The sequence below is a fragment of the Branchiostoma lanceolatum genome, chromosome 7, assembly GCF_035083965.1.
Source record: "Branchiostoma lanceolatum isolate klBraLanc5 chromosome 7, klBraLanc5.hap2, whole genome shotgun sequence".
In the NCBI taxonomy this organism is placed as follows: Eukaryota; Metazoa; Chordata; class Leptocardii; order Amphioxiformes; family Branchiostomatidae; genus Branchiostoma; species Branchiostoma lanceolatum.
In genome coordinates this window covers 21780812-21798662 of record NC_089728.1, presented here as the reverse complement: position 1 = coordinate 21798662, position 17851 = coordinate 21780812, and the positions used below count along the sequence as shown (strand labels likewise).

Genomic DNA, 17851 nt, shown 5'->3' with positions numbered 1-17851 from the left:
CCTAAGAAATAGGTGGACTGTAGACCATTACTAATGCTAGTGTCACATACTAGTATCCAAGCCGGGACTCGACCGGGCTGTTTCAGAAAACAAAATATATTTTTTTTTATTCAATCAGAAAACAAGATACACATGGACATGGACATAGTGGCGCTACACTCAAGTACATAGACTTATTTTACAGCGCCACAGAAAAACTAAATAAGAATAGACAGAGACAATGACAAACTTAAGCATGTTTCTGTACAAACGTAACATAAAAAATATTAGATGTGACTGAAGTAAAGCGTATCAAATTAATGATAGTAACAACGTAACTGAATATCTAAATACACAAAGTAATTGAAATATGAAATACATAATACATACAACTGTACCGACCCTTGATTAATGTTAAGGTAATATTCACAGATGATTCAAGGCGATTCCAAGTAGAAGTACTCAGAACCTCCCTGAATCATTTATAAAGTTTTGTGTCAACAGCATGATTTTGATATTGTAACTGGAGGGCATTGTGGGTGAACCTTTTAAAAGAACTGCTAGTTTTGTTTTATCAGAAAGATTGTTGAGATTAATGAGATGGCCTATTTCCTGTGTAAAAGTATTGAATAATAATAATATTGAAAAATGCATATTAAGAATATACGTGATTTATGGTAAGGAGTACTTCTTATGCGTTGTGGGTGTTTTGTTGTCTCTTATATCGTATTTTTCATTCCCGCAAGCTACCCGGCCGGGCTCCGATTGGAAAAAGCGGCTATAGCATGTTAAAGGCACTACAACAAAATGCCTGGGTCTGAAGAAAAAGCGCAGCAAATAACTGCATGGAGCTCCTTCTAACCTTGGCCTTAAAGTGACCTTAGTTCGGAGTTGTTGTTATCGTTTACTCGTAAGTTTTAGGGGCTGGTAGAACAAAATATCGTGCCGTGCGTCAAGTTACGTATCGAATGTTCTTGCCGATGTCTTCGCGGTCTCAAGTTCTCTCGCGAAGTAGTGCAAAGTGTGCGGCCGATATGGTTCCTTATATTTCAGCGGACTGTGCCTGAGGCGTCACACGTTTGGCCAGATATATCTTTTATTTTGGACCAACAGGTGCCCGGATGTGCCTTTGAGTTTGTTTGTTTTTAAGTTAAGACCGATACCACCTTAGGATAGGAGTGGCGGGAAAATGTGACCATGTGATTGGTGGAGACAACAACCAATCATTATCTAATCGGCTATATATATCTTTTCTTTTGTACTTGCAGGTGTGCCCGGATGTGCCACTGGCTTTGTTATGAGAAAAGGCTGATGTGACGTTGAGAGAGGAATGGCGCGAACATATAGCGATGTGATTGGTGGAGACAACAGCCAATAAGATTAGGCTGATGTGACGTTGAGAGAGGAGTGGCGGGAAAATGTGACGATGTGATTGATGGAGATAACACCCAAGTAGAACTTAATTGGCCAAACATAACTTCTCGGGCAAATTTGCAGAAGCCGAAATGTGCCAAAAGATAATTATCTTATTTTTGCTCACAGACTAAAGAGAAGCTGACATTTTTCACTCTCGGATTAGGGACAGCATTCTGCTGTAGTTTTTCATCCCGTGTGATACGGGAAATTATCACACGGTCCGGAACACCCGTATCGAACGTTTTCACGGTCAAGGTATGGCATAAATAGTGCCAATCAACAGACATAGGCATTGTCTCAACGCTAGCAACAAAATATGGAAATGCTTCTTGCAGAAGAGCAACTAACTCGAAAGTGGGCGTAAACGCTGTAACTACAAGCCGGACCGTCCCTGTATTCAGGCTCAGGGACCAACTGGACGAGTAATTATCAATCGTACGACGATGGCGTGGTGTGCTTTACCCGGCCGTCACACTAGGTGTGTACTGTTCAGATGCAGTAACCCATGACAAAATGCTATCACCTTTAGAAGTCTTTTCGGAACAATGATGATTAAGTCGTAAAACGCTGAATTAAACAGTCGGGTCATACCAGTATTCAAGTCTATGACCCAAGATAACGTGTTACTAACAATCGTCTGAAATTTGACATGATTTACCCAAGCTGCACAGGTAGGTGGTTATTGAAGATGAGCCGTAATGTCTGTGTATTGTTGTGATATAATTACCCTTGACAGATCGCCAAAAGATGATTATCTCATTTTTTCTCACAGACTTAAGAGAAGCCGATATTTTTCACTCTCAGATTAGGGACAACATTCTGCTGTAGTTTTTTTGTAGAACCACGACATTTTGCAAATGATACGGTGGTAACTTTTGGAGATACGGTCATATGGCTGAGATATTACAAAAACAGTACCTAAGAAATAGGTGGACTGTAGACCATTGCTAATGCTAGTGTCACATACTAGTATCCAAGCCGGGACTCGACCGGGCTGTTTCAGAAAACAAACAGATGAAAAATGCATATTAAGAATATACGTGATTTATGGTAAGGAGTACTTCTTATGCGTTGTGGGTGTTTTGTTGTCTCTTATATCATATTTTTCATTCCCGCAAGCTACTCGACCGGGCTCCGATTGGAAAAAGCGGCCCTAGGATATTAAAGGCACTACAACAAAATGTCTGGGTCTGAAGAAAAAAGCGGAGGAAATAACTGCATGGGGCTCCGTATAACCTTGGCCTTAAAGTGACCTTAGTTCGGAGTTGTTGTTATCGTTTACTCGTAAGTTTTAGGGGCTGGTAGAACAAAATATCGTGCCATGCGTCAAGTTACGTATCGAATTGTCTTGCCGATGTCTTCACGGTCTCAAGTTCTCTCGCGAAGAAGCGCAAAGTGTGCGGCCGATATGGTTCCTTAAATTTCAGCGGACTGTGCCTGAGGCGTCACACGTTTGGCCGATATGACCTTGAGTTAGAAATGGCGCGAACATGTAAGTATGTGATTGGCGGAGACAACAGCCAATCATCTAGTCGGCTAAATATAACTTTTCTTTTGTACTACCAGAAGCCCGGATGTGCCACTGGCTTTTTAATGAGATAAGGCTGATGTGAAGTTAAGAGTGGAGTGGCCAATTAGGCCTTAATTGGCTAAACATAACTTTTCTTGTTAATTTGCAGGTAGCCGTATGTGTGACTGGCGTTTTTCAAAGACCAGGCTGATGGAGCATTGGGGTAGGAGTGACGCGTACACAACAAGCAATTATTGTTTAATCGGCTAGATGCGATCTTTCTTTTGTACATGTACATGTGTATGCAGGTGCCCGGATACGCCTCTAGCTTTTTCAACAGTGGAATAGGAGTGGCGCGAACACGTCACAATGATCAAAAACACTATTTGTCGCTATGTACGTATTCTTGTAGCAAATGCGGGAAGAAGCAGATCCCACGACGTTTTGTGGGACTGACATAAGTGATATACTATGTCAATCGACCAACATAGGCCTTGCCTCTACGCTAGGAATAAGATAAGAACATGCTTCTTGCAGAAGAGCAACTAAGTCGAAATTGGGCGTAAATGCAAGACGGCCCATGATGGACGCAAAGAACGAGTAATTATCAATCGTACGACATACTATAAAGAGCGGGATGTCGTGTTGGTTTGCCCGGCCACCATTGTGCATTGTTTAGATGCAGTTTTAAAGGTTGATAAAACAAATTACGGTGATGTTTGCTAAGTCGCCCGTTGGTCGTTAAAATCATGGTATCGTTAGTTTTTTTTACGGCTCTAGAGAACAACATTAGGCGCTGTGCGCTCAGTCGCGCGTCGGCTATCAAGACCGTGGAGTCGTCAGTTTTTTTCGGGACGGCAGAACAAAATGTGGCGCTGTGCGCTCAGTCATGGGTCGGTTGTTGAGACCTTGGAGTCGTATATATTTTTATTAGACAACAGAATTAGATACGGCGCTTGGCGTCCCTTCTTGAGACCATGCATTCGTCTGTTCTTAACAAAATACGGTGCTCTGCGCTCAGTCGAGATTCAGTTGCTGAGACCAAGTTGCTGACAATTCTTATATGGTTTGACAGAACAAAATACGGCGCTGTGTGCTCCAAGAAAAAAGAGCCCAGATCTCACTGGACCGGTGGCACGTCGGTGGCGTCCCTGCGACCCGAAATGGATGGATGTTTCCGTTCACTTTGTAATGGGAACATTATACAAAACGTACGGCTAAAAAGACAACAAAACACTCAAATCGTTTTAAAAAATCGTTTTATTGATGAAATTCGATGAGCGCGCTGTCAAATCGCGAGGTGGCAGCGAGGTCGCAAACGGTCCGCGGGTCCCGGTGGATTAATTCGAACTCTCACAAAGGGAAAGGTCTTCCCACCTTCGTAACGTACGGAATGAACGTCGTTTTGGTGGACATACACAAACGTTAATATCCAGGCATGATTAAAGCAATGACATGAAGCAACCTCGCTGTAGCGTCAATATTGCAAGCAGAAGACAAGGAGACACTCGAAAACGGTTTTATTGGGGCTTGACGTGCGGCGCGCGATCATTTCTGGTGCTGTGCGCGCAATAGAACGTCGGCTGCTGAGACCGTGGATTCGTTTGTTAACTTACGGGGTGACAATCACAATATTGCACTGTGCGCTCAATTGAGCTTTCTTAAACGCAATATTCTTCCCAACTACACACCGTTGATGCGTATATCATTTTTGTCGCTGCGAATGGTGAAGAAACATTTTGACGCCTCTATTAATACTCGCTGATAAAGTCACATGTAAACGTATTTCCCATACGAAATTACATTGATTTTGTGCCGTGGAAAATGCAGGAACGTTAACATCAGTACATGATTAAAGCAATGAAAGGAAACAACTTCCTAGCAGCGTAATTGTTTCAAAGACAGGAGAGACTCAAAATAAATTTTGTTAGGACTTCGCGTGCGGCTCGTGATCATTTCTGGTAATCAAAGCGCGCTTAATCGGTCGGTATCCCCGACTGCGACAACCCCAACGAACAGAACCTTCCCTAACACTTAGCTCTAACAGACCTGTATCATAAGGAAATAATTCTGCTATTTTCACATGTGGTGGAATAGTCATTGTACAAATATTAGTCCTACACTCCTTACATATCATAAAATCGAGGGGCAGAGATACGGAGCTAACAAGATACATCCCGACAGGATTGAAGAAATAAAAGGGAACAACCTCACTGCAGCGAAAACATTGCAAAAAGAAGACAATGAGAGACTAGAAATCGGTTTTATTGGGACTTGACACGCGGCGCGCGATCATTTCTGGTGGATTCGTTTGTTAACTTACGGGGCGACAAAACAAAATATAGCACTGTGCGCTCAAAACTCAACGATAACCAACTCACTGTTAGAAGCTGTCGGCTCAACTGTTGGTTGCGAGGTAAGCGCCGCAGAAGGTGGTTGGGATGTTCTCACTGATGTCTTCGTTGTCTGAAGTTCTCTTCCGAAGAAGTGCGGAGTATGCCGCCGATATGGTTACTTATATCAAAACGGTTTGCGTAGGCGTCTTCAGTTTGGCTTGGGGGAAATTCTTTTAGCTAAACGTAACTTTTCTTTTGCACAATGTACTTGCAGGTGCCCGTATGTGCCCCTGGCTTTTTCAAAGATGAGACTAGATAGGAGCGGCGTGAACACGTGATGTTGTGGGTGGTAAAACAATAGACACTGATGATGTAGTCGGCTAAAATACAACTGTTCTTGGTAATTTCAGGTGCCCGTATGTGCCGTTGGCATTTTCAAAGGCGAAGGCCGATGTGACGTTGGGGTAGGAGTGGTGCGAACATGTGATGTTGTGGGTGGTAAAACAATAGACACTTATGATGAAGTTGGCGAAATACAACTGTTCTTCTATAATTTTAGGTGCCCGTATGTGAAGATGGCTTTTTCAAAGACTGTGAAAAAGCCATCTTCACATACGGGCACCTAAAATTATAGAAGAACTTTAAGATGAGGCTGATGAAGCATGTCGGGATAGGAGTGGCAATGACGTGATGCTGTGGGTGGTGGAAACAATGAAACACTTATGATGCAGCTGTTTGAATATAACTGTTATTGGTACTAGCAGGAGCCCGTATGCGCCACTGGCGTTTTCAGAGACGAGGCTGATTGGACAGTGGGGTAGGAGTGGCGCGAACATGTGATGTTGTGGGTGGTAAAACAATAGACACTGATGATGAAGTTGGCTAAGATACAACTGTTTTTTGTACTAACAGTAGCCCGAATGTGCCACTGGCGTTTCCAAAATGAGGCTATTGCAACATTCGGATGGGAGTGGTGCGAAGATGTGATGTTGTGGGTGGTAAAACAATAGACGCTTGTGATGTAGTTGGCTAGAATACCACTGTTCTTTTGCAATTTCAGATGCCCGGATGTGCCGATGACTTTTTCAAAGATGAGGCTGAAAAATTAAAAGTGATGCTGGGGCGGTATTCTTGTAGCAAATGCGGGAAGAAGCAGATCCCATGACGTTTTGTGGGACTGACATAAGTGATATACTATGTCAATCGACCGACATAGGCATTGTCTCTACGCTAGCAACAAGATAAGTAAATGCTTCTTGCAGAAGAGCAACTGACTCGAAAGTGGGCGTAAACGCTGTAACTGCAAGCCGGACCATCCTTGTGGTCAGGCCCCGGGACCAACTGGACGAGTAATTATGAATCGCACGACAATGGCGTGGTGTGGTTACCCGGTCGTCACACTAGGTGTGTACTGTTCAGATGCAGTTACCCATGACAAAGTGCTATCACCTTTAGAAGTCTTTTCGGAACAATGATAATTAAGTCGTAAAACGCTGAAGCAGACTGTCGGGTCATCCCTGTATTCAAGTCTATGACCCCAGATAACGTGTTACTATCAATCGTCTGAAATTTGACAGGGCTGCCCAGGTAAGCGCTGCAAAAGGTGGTTGGGATGTTCTCACTGATGTCTTCGGTACTTTTCCATGTGACTTTTTCAAAGATGAGGCTGAAAAATTAAAAGTGATGCTGGGGTGGTCTATAGAAACCCATAACTGTGCCTGATCTTCCTCTTCTGAGAGCGGCAGCAAGCCCATTACACTTTGATAAGTGATAACATACAATCCCAGCCGACATTTCAGTGAATGTTTGTGACCGTCCTCAGGGCAAGGACGTTTACAAAGTGTCCTTGCTCAGGGTAATTCTGACTGGTACTAGCCTACAGCGTAGAGTAGTACCAGTCATAATAGCCCTGGGGAAGAGCACAGACGGTCACCACAACGTCGGCCTTGATTGGGCGTCTTGGCTGTGAAAAAAGAACCTTGTTATTCAGTGATCCTCGAACCTGATAACAGTTACCCATTGACTGCTGTAAACCTAAATTCGACTAAAGAGGATTCGGACTGCTCGATTGCCATAGAACGCCTGGACTCTGCAATGCCTGGACTGTGCAACAGGACAATAGAACATCTGTTGTCGTTTTTTATCAGAATGGAATTCAACACAAACAGTCTTTTTTTATTTAGGCGGGAAAACCTTGTTTTAAAGGACATGATTGAACTCAAAAGTGGGCGTGAACACGTTGACTGTCGGCCGGGCCATCCTTGCATTCAGAGTGACTTATGACATATGACATGATATACCCGGGGAGGGTGCGTTGTTTGTTAATTCGGCTGTGATGTATTGGTTTATATTAATGCAATTCTCAACGCAACGCTGCGCAGTTCACCTGTTGAAATGAGAAGGTCGCCTTGTCTTTCGTAAACAAGAACAAAGAACGAATGAATGGACCCTTTCGTGGTGATGGGAAATTTCTGAAGGGTAAAATATTCGGAAAAAGTAATATCTGTATGGCAATTGCAATAATAACTCAAGACTTTTGTCCGGATAAAAATTCTAAAAGACAATCAAGCCAGATCACAAGTTCCCCCATTAATATATGAAATATCTTTGTAACTTTATCTGGTGATTCGCAATTGAAAGGTCGCGAATGAAACAAGAAGGCAAACAAATACATCGACGAATCGAAACATCTACTTTTAACATAAAAATCTAGCAGTTGGTGTGAAGAAAAGCCACCGATAAGTATTGCAGGGGTACATTCAACTTAAAAGTGGGCGTGGACACTTATACTGGATCCTTGGATCCAGGCCCATAAACGAGTGACGTATTACATGATATACCTGGGCAGAGTGTGCTGTTTGTTAACCCATGTGATGTAATTGTTTGATGCAATTCTCAACGCAACGCTGCGCAGTTCGTAAACACAAACATAAAACGAATGAGTGACTCTTTCATGTTGGTGGGAAATTTCTGATGGGTGAAATATTCTGAAAAAGTAATATCTGTTTGGCAATTGCAAGAAATGCTAACTTAGTTGACGTTTCTGTGTCCTTGTGGATGCTATTTTAAGCGCCTGCTGTCCTAACTAACTATGACACGAAGTGACAACTTGAACATTCTTTACCTTTTAAGTACACATAAACTACGGTAAAAACAACCACACAAGTCACCCTCCCAACCACAAAAGTCACCCTCCCAACCACACAAGTCACCCTCCCAACCACACAAGTCACCCTCCCAACCACACAAGTCACCCTCCCAACCACACAAGTCTCCCTCCCAACCACGGTAAAGCCAACCACACAAGTCGCCCTCCCAACCACACAAGCATCCCTCCCAACCAAACAAGCCACCCTCCCAAACAAACAAGTCACCCTCCCAACCACACAAGCCACCCTCCCAACCACACAAGTCTGATGTAGTTGGCTAAAATACAACTGTTGTTTTATTGTACATGTACTTATAGGTGCCCGTATGTGTCGATGGCTTTTTCAAAGATGAGGCTGATACAGCATTTAGATAGGAGTGTCATAGACATGATGCTGGGGTGGTCTGTAGAAATTCCTATTTGTGCCTAATCTTCTTCTTGTGAGTGTGGTAGCATCTATACAGGCCCATGACAGGTTTTTCAGGAGGTCAATGACCAATAGCAAGTAGCATCTGGTATACCGATTCGCCACAGGCCTGATTTCTACAAGTGCACAAGCACTGAGCCGTGTATTGTGTTGTTTCCCATGACAGTTCGCCATGTTTTTGCTTGGAAGAATCCGAGTACGTCGTGAAGTTACGGTGCGGTCACTTCGTGCTAGAAGAATACGCCCCTTGCCTCCCATACATGCTTTGCACAGAAGTGCCATCTACTAAGTTTTTGAAGTTTTAAAGAGTGCTGTGACAGAACCAACCGCTCACTAGGATCTAAAGCATCCATTTTAATAACAAGACCACTGAAGTTTGTTTGCCATATGCCCAAATATCCCTAGTTGCACTGTGAGGTTACAGCGCGGTCAAAATCGTCCTTGAACGGCACACGCTTTTTATGTCGGCTCCTACCTCTCATGCTTTTTTTTACAAAAGTGCCATCTACTAGGTTTTGAAAGTTTTAAAGATTGCTATGACAGAACCAACCTCCGACAAGGATCTGAAACATCCCTCTACATAACCAGCTTAAGACAGCTGCATTTTGTTCGACACATGCACAACTATCCCACGAGAGCCTTCATTATGCGATCCCATATGTCACAATTGTGCGACAATAATCATCTGACTTTTGATAACAACATGCTGTTGTATTATCCTGTTTCACCTCAAGAGTACTGAAGTATTGAAACACGAAGATTTCCAGTATGTAAATAACACAGGCGTAACATTCGAAGATTCTGCATCAAAGACGTCTTGACTGTTTTCATAGTTTCCCTTTATTTCCCTGTTAAATGAATTCAAATGTAGGGTCATATATTACAAAAAAAAATATGTGGGCCGCTACTGCAAAATAGCTTGTCTATGTGTTATGTTTCATTCTCGTATAGTGCTTCGGCAGTGAAAAAAATGTGACACCTCAGACCAAGTTTAAAGATAGACAACACTCTGAAAATCAACTCCAAGCAGACCAATGCAACTGACCTGGCCATCCCAGCAAACTATCGTAGAATTTTTATATTGAGCTCTTTGGTGAAATCATTTCCCCCAACTTAAAATACTCGTTTAATCAAGTGTACAGAAAACAAGTGATATGGTGTGTTTGGACCACACCGGACAGGGTTTAGGAAAACTATATTTGCATTCAAAAATATATTTGTATTCAACACCTCAATTAGGAAGTATACTAGTAATACTGCTAGCATTTTCGCATGTTTTGTAGATGCCGATAAAGCATTCGATTTTTTCATACTTTGTCATGGTCTCACTGAATCGTATGTTAAGTATGTAAAAGCTTTGTCGCGCCAATAGCTCAGACATTTTTTCAACCACAGTGCTATCTATTAAGCTTTGACAGGCATTGTACTGACTTGTGGTGTATCAATTGGGATGTAATGAGGCGCAATGTTGTACAGTAGTATCTTAAGGAGGGTGTGAAATGTTAGAACTGAGAATTAAGCATAACTGATCCTTACTGCAATGTATCGAGACATTGTCATCTTGGTGAAATATTATGTCGACTACTTTAATTACTTTTACGAACAAAACATGAAATAACATCCAATAAAGTAATATCAAATGAACGATACATAAGCACGCATTTCATATGTTAACAAATAATTTCTACTGAATAAACGTTTTGTACCGCTCTAAACTTTCATCATCGCACGCACTCAAAAATTGTTGATATAGAAGAACTTTATTGCACGGCAATTGTACATGGTACAAAGTATGGCAAGAATTCGTTAATATAACACAAGTAGAAGTATAGAATAAAACTTCACATCCTAATTATTTATACAATACAATAAGGGCTAGCATACGTTTTCGATATAGTGTTATAATCGAGTTGGTTTAATCATCAGTTTCGGTTTTTTTTTTCTAATGTGAAAGCATTCGTTTAGATATGTTCGTATTGTGGGGATTGTTGCATTCAAATATGTACTCAAAACGGTCGGTAGCATCGAGACTCTTATGTAAGTGGGGTCAGAAAGTACAGTCTCTAGATACAAGGATCAAATTATGGCACTATTCAGAACAATCACATGGCTGGGAACTAAGAATATGCAAGCATGACAGCTCGATATTCAGAATTATACACGTGTGGATTGTGACATATTTAAGGGGGGTACACAAAACCCTGAATTATGCAAATTGGTCAACTTGTTTGGTATTACCACGACAGCCTTGACCAGAACATTATGCTGTAATGTCAACTTAGAAATTCCAGTAAACTCCACACCTATTCTGGCATTAAAAAGCACCTTGGAATGGAAAGATATCTCACATCAAGTCGTAATAAACAGTTTGCAAATAGCATAACAACACTGTGAATCAGGGCACATTGCCTAGAAAATTGAAAAGGTTCGACACCACAACACACTAGGCACTCAGAGAGAGATGCGCTGTTACAGGCTATGACAACTAAGATAAATTCCACCCTATCTGATACACAAAACGATTCTGTCTATGTATTGCTGTCATGTCCAACTCCTATATCCACCTACATAGGTCAATTTCATTATACAACTGTACATCATTCTAAAAGCGAGACCGAATTACCCATACATGAATATATTGTAACCCATATACTGGTATCGATAATATTTTGTATTTAGAATTGTAGGATAGACTAGTCTTGTAGTATTGTTGATTTAATGCCATACATTGTGCCATGTACGATTGATAAGCAATAAAGTTCATTCATTTTTTCAACATCTACTTGCCTGTACCAACATCTACAGGCCTCTACCTACATCTACAGGCCTTTACCTGCATCTACAGGCCTCTCCCTACATCTACAGGCCTCTCCCTACATCTACCGGCCTCTCCCTACATCTACCAGCCTCTACCTACATCTGCCGGCCTCTAGCTACATCCACAGGCCTCTACCAACATCCACCAGCCTCTACCTACATCTACCGCCCTCTACCTACATGTACAGGTCTCTACCTACATCTACAGGTCTCTATCTACATCTAAAGGTCTCTACCTACATCTACCAACCTTTATCTGCATCTACTGGCCACTACCAACATCTACTGGCCTATACCAACATCCATCGGCCTCTACCTACATCTACCAGCATCTACCTACATCTAACGGCCTCTACCTAGATCTACCGCCCTCTACTTACATGTATAGGTCTCTACCTACATCTACTGGCCTCTACCTACATCTACTGGCCTCTACCTACATCCACCGACCTCTATCTTAATCTTCTGGCATCTGCCTACTTCTACCGGCTTCTCCCTGTATGAACAGTCGAATGATGGATCGGGACTGACGAGGCATGTAGTTGATTGATAGATCACTACTAGGCACAACAATATCAAAATCACTTCATAACAGTTGACTGCTGAAAGTCTAAATGCGAGTTAAGCGGAGTCAGCTGGTACAAAATCAACTGAACTGTTCTACATACAGGACTATCAAATACGTGTTTTTATTAGAGAGAAATTCAACAGAATACAGTCTGTTTTGAAAAGGCGGGAAACACTGTCACAGCTTGTTGCAGGGGGGCATTAAACCCAGAAGTGGGCGTGAACACTGTAGCTGCTTGCCGTGTCTCCCTTGTATTCAAACCCATTTTGCCACAGAACGAGTAGTAATCAATGTTATGATATATGCCCGGGCTGCACCGGTGGTTATTGCTAGCTGAGCCGTGAATTGTGTTGTTTCCCATGGCAGTTCGCCAACAGAAGATCGCATTGCTTTTGTCAACACACTTGGAAGAAGCTTAAAGCCGAGCACATTTTGAGGTTATGGCGCGGTCACATTTGTGCTAGAAGCATACGATTTCCATGTCACCCCTGCCTCTCATACATGTTTTGTACAGTAGTGTCATCTACTAGCTTTTGGAAGTTTTGAAGTGCTGAGTGTTGTGACAGAACCAACCTGGCAGACAAGGATCTAAAGCACCCCGCTTCATAACAAGCTTAAAACAGCTGCATTTTGTTCCACACATGCGCAACTATCCCACGAGTACCTTCATTATGCGATCCCATATGTCACAATTGTGCGACAATGATCATCTGACTTTTGATAACAACACACATGCTGTAGTCTTATCTTGCTTTACCTCAAAAGTACTGCAGTATAGAGGCACGAAAATTTCCAGCATGCAAATAACACAGGCGCAACATTCTGCATCAAAGACGTCTTGATTGTATTCATAGTTTCCCTGTATTTCCCTATTAAACCTGAATAAAAATGTGGGGTCATATGGCAAAGTTTTTTTTCAGAAAAAAATACCTTATTGAACTTCGCCTCATAGGTAAAATAATAAAACTTACAAGTTTAGTCGCGCCCCACCTGTCGAGCATGTTATTTTGGTTCATGCTAAGTTTTGTTAGGCATTATATTATTGATTTATGGGTTCTTTTTCAGATCGATTTCTTTGAAAATAGGACAGAATAAGGAACAGATAGTGGTGTGACATTCTGAAAGGAGTTTAAACTGTAAACGCCAACACAATAAATTGGACTTACCCAAATTTTCGACTGATCAGCTACAGTCTTTGTCAAGGAGTGAATAAGCCATGGATTGTTCACTCCTTGACAAAGACTGGAGCTCATCAGTCGAAATTTTGGGTAAGTCCAATTTTTGTGTTGGCGTTTACAGTTTAAACTCCCTTCAGAATGACTTCTACCAGCACAGATGAACTTTCAAGTGAAGATTAAGAAAGAGGTGTGACATGTGTACTAAGAATTATGCATTACCTAAATGTTGCTTACAAGGAATGGATCGAAACGAAACATTCATGTTCCTTCCTGTCATTTCATATTACCCGTGGATTTATTCAGAACCATAATTTCCAACACAACAGGAAAATGAGTTTTGAATATCCGCGTATTACAGATGTTCTCTGGGTGTAAGTAGATTGTGAATTACTAGGACGTTAACCAGACCTGTTAATATATATGCTCTGTACACAAGCCCACTTATAAAACACTGAAAAACGTGTGTTAGAAAACAAGACGAAATATCTAAATACGTCTTTCATTAGAAAAGTTTGGCAGCATTCTTTGACAAGTTGATATTAGTATTAGTTAATATTAAAGTATTATTATACTATATGTTATAAACCAAGCTGTCGTTACCATTCATTTATAAACAAGAAGGAATTCGGCCGGAGCCCGTCCAAGCTCCCATCGACACCAGTACAACGCTCGCCCGAAGCACGCCTTACTTTTCATGAGTCGGCCGGAACACTGACGATGGTCGTCCGATTATTGTACAAAGCCCGTCCGAGGCTCGCACGAGGCCGAAGAGTTCGGGCGACCTCCGACCGACCAAAAATCGGGTCTAAAATCGTCGGATGCCCGCCCGAATATTGGCCGAGTGCTGGGCGTTGCTCGGGCGAGCTACGGGCAAACTGTTGACGAGCTGTGCGAGTTCAAAAATCGTCGCCGAGGCCTCGCTGAATTTAAGCGCAGCTTCCAGTGACACGCGAACGTCGGCCGAGCTCCGAAAATTCGCCCGAAGCCCGTAGAATCGACAGGACGTCGGTCGAACTTCGCCCGAAAATCGCCATTTGGAGCTCGCCGACAAGTCGGCCGAGCTAAATTCTTGATTTGTGACGGGGGCTTAAGGACGTATACTCGTAATACTTCTAGCATTTACGCATGTTTTGTAGATGTCGATAAAGCATTTGATTTTGCCATACTTTGTCGTGGTCTCACTGAATCTTATGTTAAGTATGTAAAAGCTAAGCCGCGCCGATAGTTCAGACATATCTTCAACCACAGTGCTATGTATTAGATTTTCACAGGCATTTTACTGACTTGTGGTGTATCGATTTCTTTGAAAATGGCAATAAAGTTCATTCATTTTGTCAACGAGGAAAACAATGAGTAAAACGGCCTTCCCTACAATAAAAAATACACACGCTTTCTCTCGAGCCTTTTCTATGTTTCAGTCAGGTTATTAATTAACAGTTACTGTTGCCCTTCATTCAGTGACTATATGCTTATTCTTGCCAAATCAGATATTGATTATGTGACTTTCCTTATAAGAGTAGCATGGTGACCACACGTACAACCCGACCATTTGTACGAGTGACTGACAGTGGTATATCACTAACTAAAATCAAATCACAAAAAGTCCTCAGATTATGCAATCAGTCAAGCGTGATTAGATTTGAAAAAGGCGTTTCCATATATAAGATAGGATGACTAATGCATCTACAATGCACGTTACCCGCCTACGTGCTGTGGGAATGTCGCTGTTTCATCGTAGGGACGAAGTAGCCTGGCCAACCATGCAAGGGTGGCTAGTAGCGGGCGTACAAGAACATGGCTCCCGACCACAAGCCAGCCAATGTTGGTTGTAAGTCGGGAGTAGTACTAGTATTACCAGTTTTAGGTTTTCAAAAAATCAAATTTGAATCCCAAGCACACCCAGACCACGACTGACTTACTCCTAACCACTTGCCAACCCATTTCAGACCTCCCGTCCACAGCTGACTGTTTTCAAAATTTCAAAACTTTCCGTTGGCGCAACCAAACACCAGCCAACCGGGCCGAAAACCAGCCGACCTAGGTTCCGAACCACTTCCACCCATATATAACCGGGGCTTAAAGCTTTTTTTAAGGCAGCGGAAAAGATATTTGCGAGTTCGAAGTTTCAAGACTTTGATTTCCTGCTGTGAGATTGCCCTATCATTCCGCAAGGGGGCGCCACAGCGCGAAGCTTTCTTTGGCATTTGAAGGCGTTTCGTGTACTTCTCTTCTGTCTGGTATGAAGGTAAATAGGGAAAAAAATTCATTATTTAGCCTTTTAGCCGCGTCTGCCCAGGGGATGGACAGACGCATTGTGATGTGATTATCTATCTGCACGTGCCTGACATCAGTGTAGAAACAAGCCTATGTAGTGTAGATATGCCGGGCATAAAGAAAACATTACATTTAGATACCTAACTTCAATGTTAGCCACCCAGATCCTAATGTGATTGATGATACTACTGTTCATTACACTCTTTTACTTCTGGCCTGAGGAACTGGAACGACAAAAAGATTGAAACTACTTTTCGCCCCTCGATCTTATGTTGATACAGGGGCAGACCTTGTCCAGTGTCAGTGTGCATTAATTTTCAAAACTTAGACTGACATCAGAAATTACTTGTTTCCTCACCTGAAATGAGCTGCACCCTTCGTCCATGTCTCGCAGACACTGGTACGGATCATGGTGGTATTCCTTTATCTATCATTGTAGTCACAGCTGTTGCTCTTGATCAGAAATGTCCAACATGTGTTGCGTAACATAAAGCTAGTTTTTCCAACCATTCCGTGCGTTGATTTTCTCTCCGCATCCGCACTTGAGATTACCATGGAGTCAGAAATAGAAGGGTTGTCTCCCAAAATGTATTTATGTTGATTCGCCTTCTTCAAATGTTATAACTCGCCAACGTCTCCCCGATTGAAAAGGAGTCAAGGAACGGTCAGTTTTTATACCTCTATGTCTTGTACTATGTAACGTTACTATCATTATTCCAGTGCAGGAACTATGTATTACGTCTGGTCCACTGTTCACCAAGGTTCCCCTTTCTGGCATCTATTCGTTCCCATCGATAAGTTCCCATCGATAAGTTTCCAACGATACGTTCCTTAAAGCTTCATAAACGCCAGGATTCTTCCATGGTCTGGCGGAAAGACTTGTGTCGACGATCCGCCATTTTGTCTCGTTCCGCGTCGTCATTGACGTCTTCTGTCCTATCTTGAGCGTCCTTACAACGGCCATGTTCGCTCTGTAGTTTCGTCCGGACAGTCGCCGAACCTTATGATCTACAGTTCCTCACTCTTTGAGTTGTAGTAATAGAAATCGATAAGAAGTACGCAGAAGGCCAGGCCATATCTCAGTTCTTTACCGATGACCTTTTACCTGTTTGCTCAACTACAGGCAGTTTTGTGCCTCCGGCAAAGATCTGGCAGCTTCGTAATTTTATGTTTGGTCGTTTGACCCTTGGGATAGTTGAAGTTGAGAAGTAAACAGTGTTAACACAGCTACTAGTTAGATAATCTAAAAGTGCCCATTTCGTTCTAGACCTTTTCGCCAATAACACTATCAGAACTGTTCTATATCAAAGAAACGGGATTTAAAAAATCTGACGAATAACCATACACGTACAATCTTAAAGAGAGAAACGTCTTGTACATTATAGAAATGCAAGTAAACAATATATAAAGACAACTAAAACTTAATAACTGGATTAAATTCGTATATTTACTTTCGGGCGTTTTGAGTAATATCCATCACTCTCCTTCAGCTACACTTACGTTTAAGAGCGTCCTAGTGACGCTGAAGATTCTTAGGGTGGTGGATGTCACTGGAAACGTCCGGAAATAAATCTTCCAATTTTATCCAGTTGTAAAGTTTGAACTGCTTTAAGCTTTACATTCAGTAACATTCTATTTATGCATAAACATCTTAAATCTCATATGAACTCGATTGTGCCTGAGGAACAATGTTCCTATCGGCTCCCGAAAATGTGCCCCAACCCTAAAACAAACACAAATACTGTCTGTAACAATAACTTTGCTGCCTCAAATATACAGTTCAGCCACTTTTATTACATTGACTAGTTATTTACTGGTTCAAAAGGTTAGACTGAATATCAGGAAGCATGATTTTGTACAACACGTGTATAATATAAGAGTCGTTGTTTTGATGTTAATTGCATTCCTTTCAGTGGTCTACATGTAGATCCATATAAACATAACTGTAAGAAGAAATAAGTCTGGTAAATAAATGCTTTCATCAGGGAAGATCTGTCGGTCAGCTGAGCTCTTCTGTCCGCTGTTTTAACGATAACAGGCTTTGAGACGTCGGCTACGACAGCTTCTGTATCACACTGCATCCCACCGCCCTAAAAATATACGTCCAAACAGATCCCAAACCCAGCGTCCCCTAATATAATGTACTCCTATATAACGGAGGGTGCTGCAACTTCGGACGTAAGTCTATGAGTTCGACA

General features: G+C 42.1%; 1 protein-coding gene across 2 annotated transcripts in view; it reads right to left on the bottom strand.

The window, feature by feature from the left end:
* LOC136438156 (uncharacterized) overlaps positions 1 to 16771 on the bottom strand; it is a 30177-nt gene extending 13406 nt beyond the window's left edge. The window contains exon 1 of one of the 2 annotated variants that reach the window (XM_066432884.1): positions 16012 to 16771. The gene's annotated coding sequence lies outside the window, so the exon portion shown is untranslated. Of the gene's footprint in view, positions 1 to 5286; positions 5450 to 16011 lie in introns of those variants that run through there. The other variant, XM_066432882.1, reaches the window with a different exon arrangement.
* Between the last annotated feature and the right edge of the window lie 1080 nt (positions 16772 to 17851).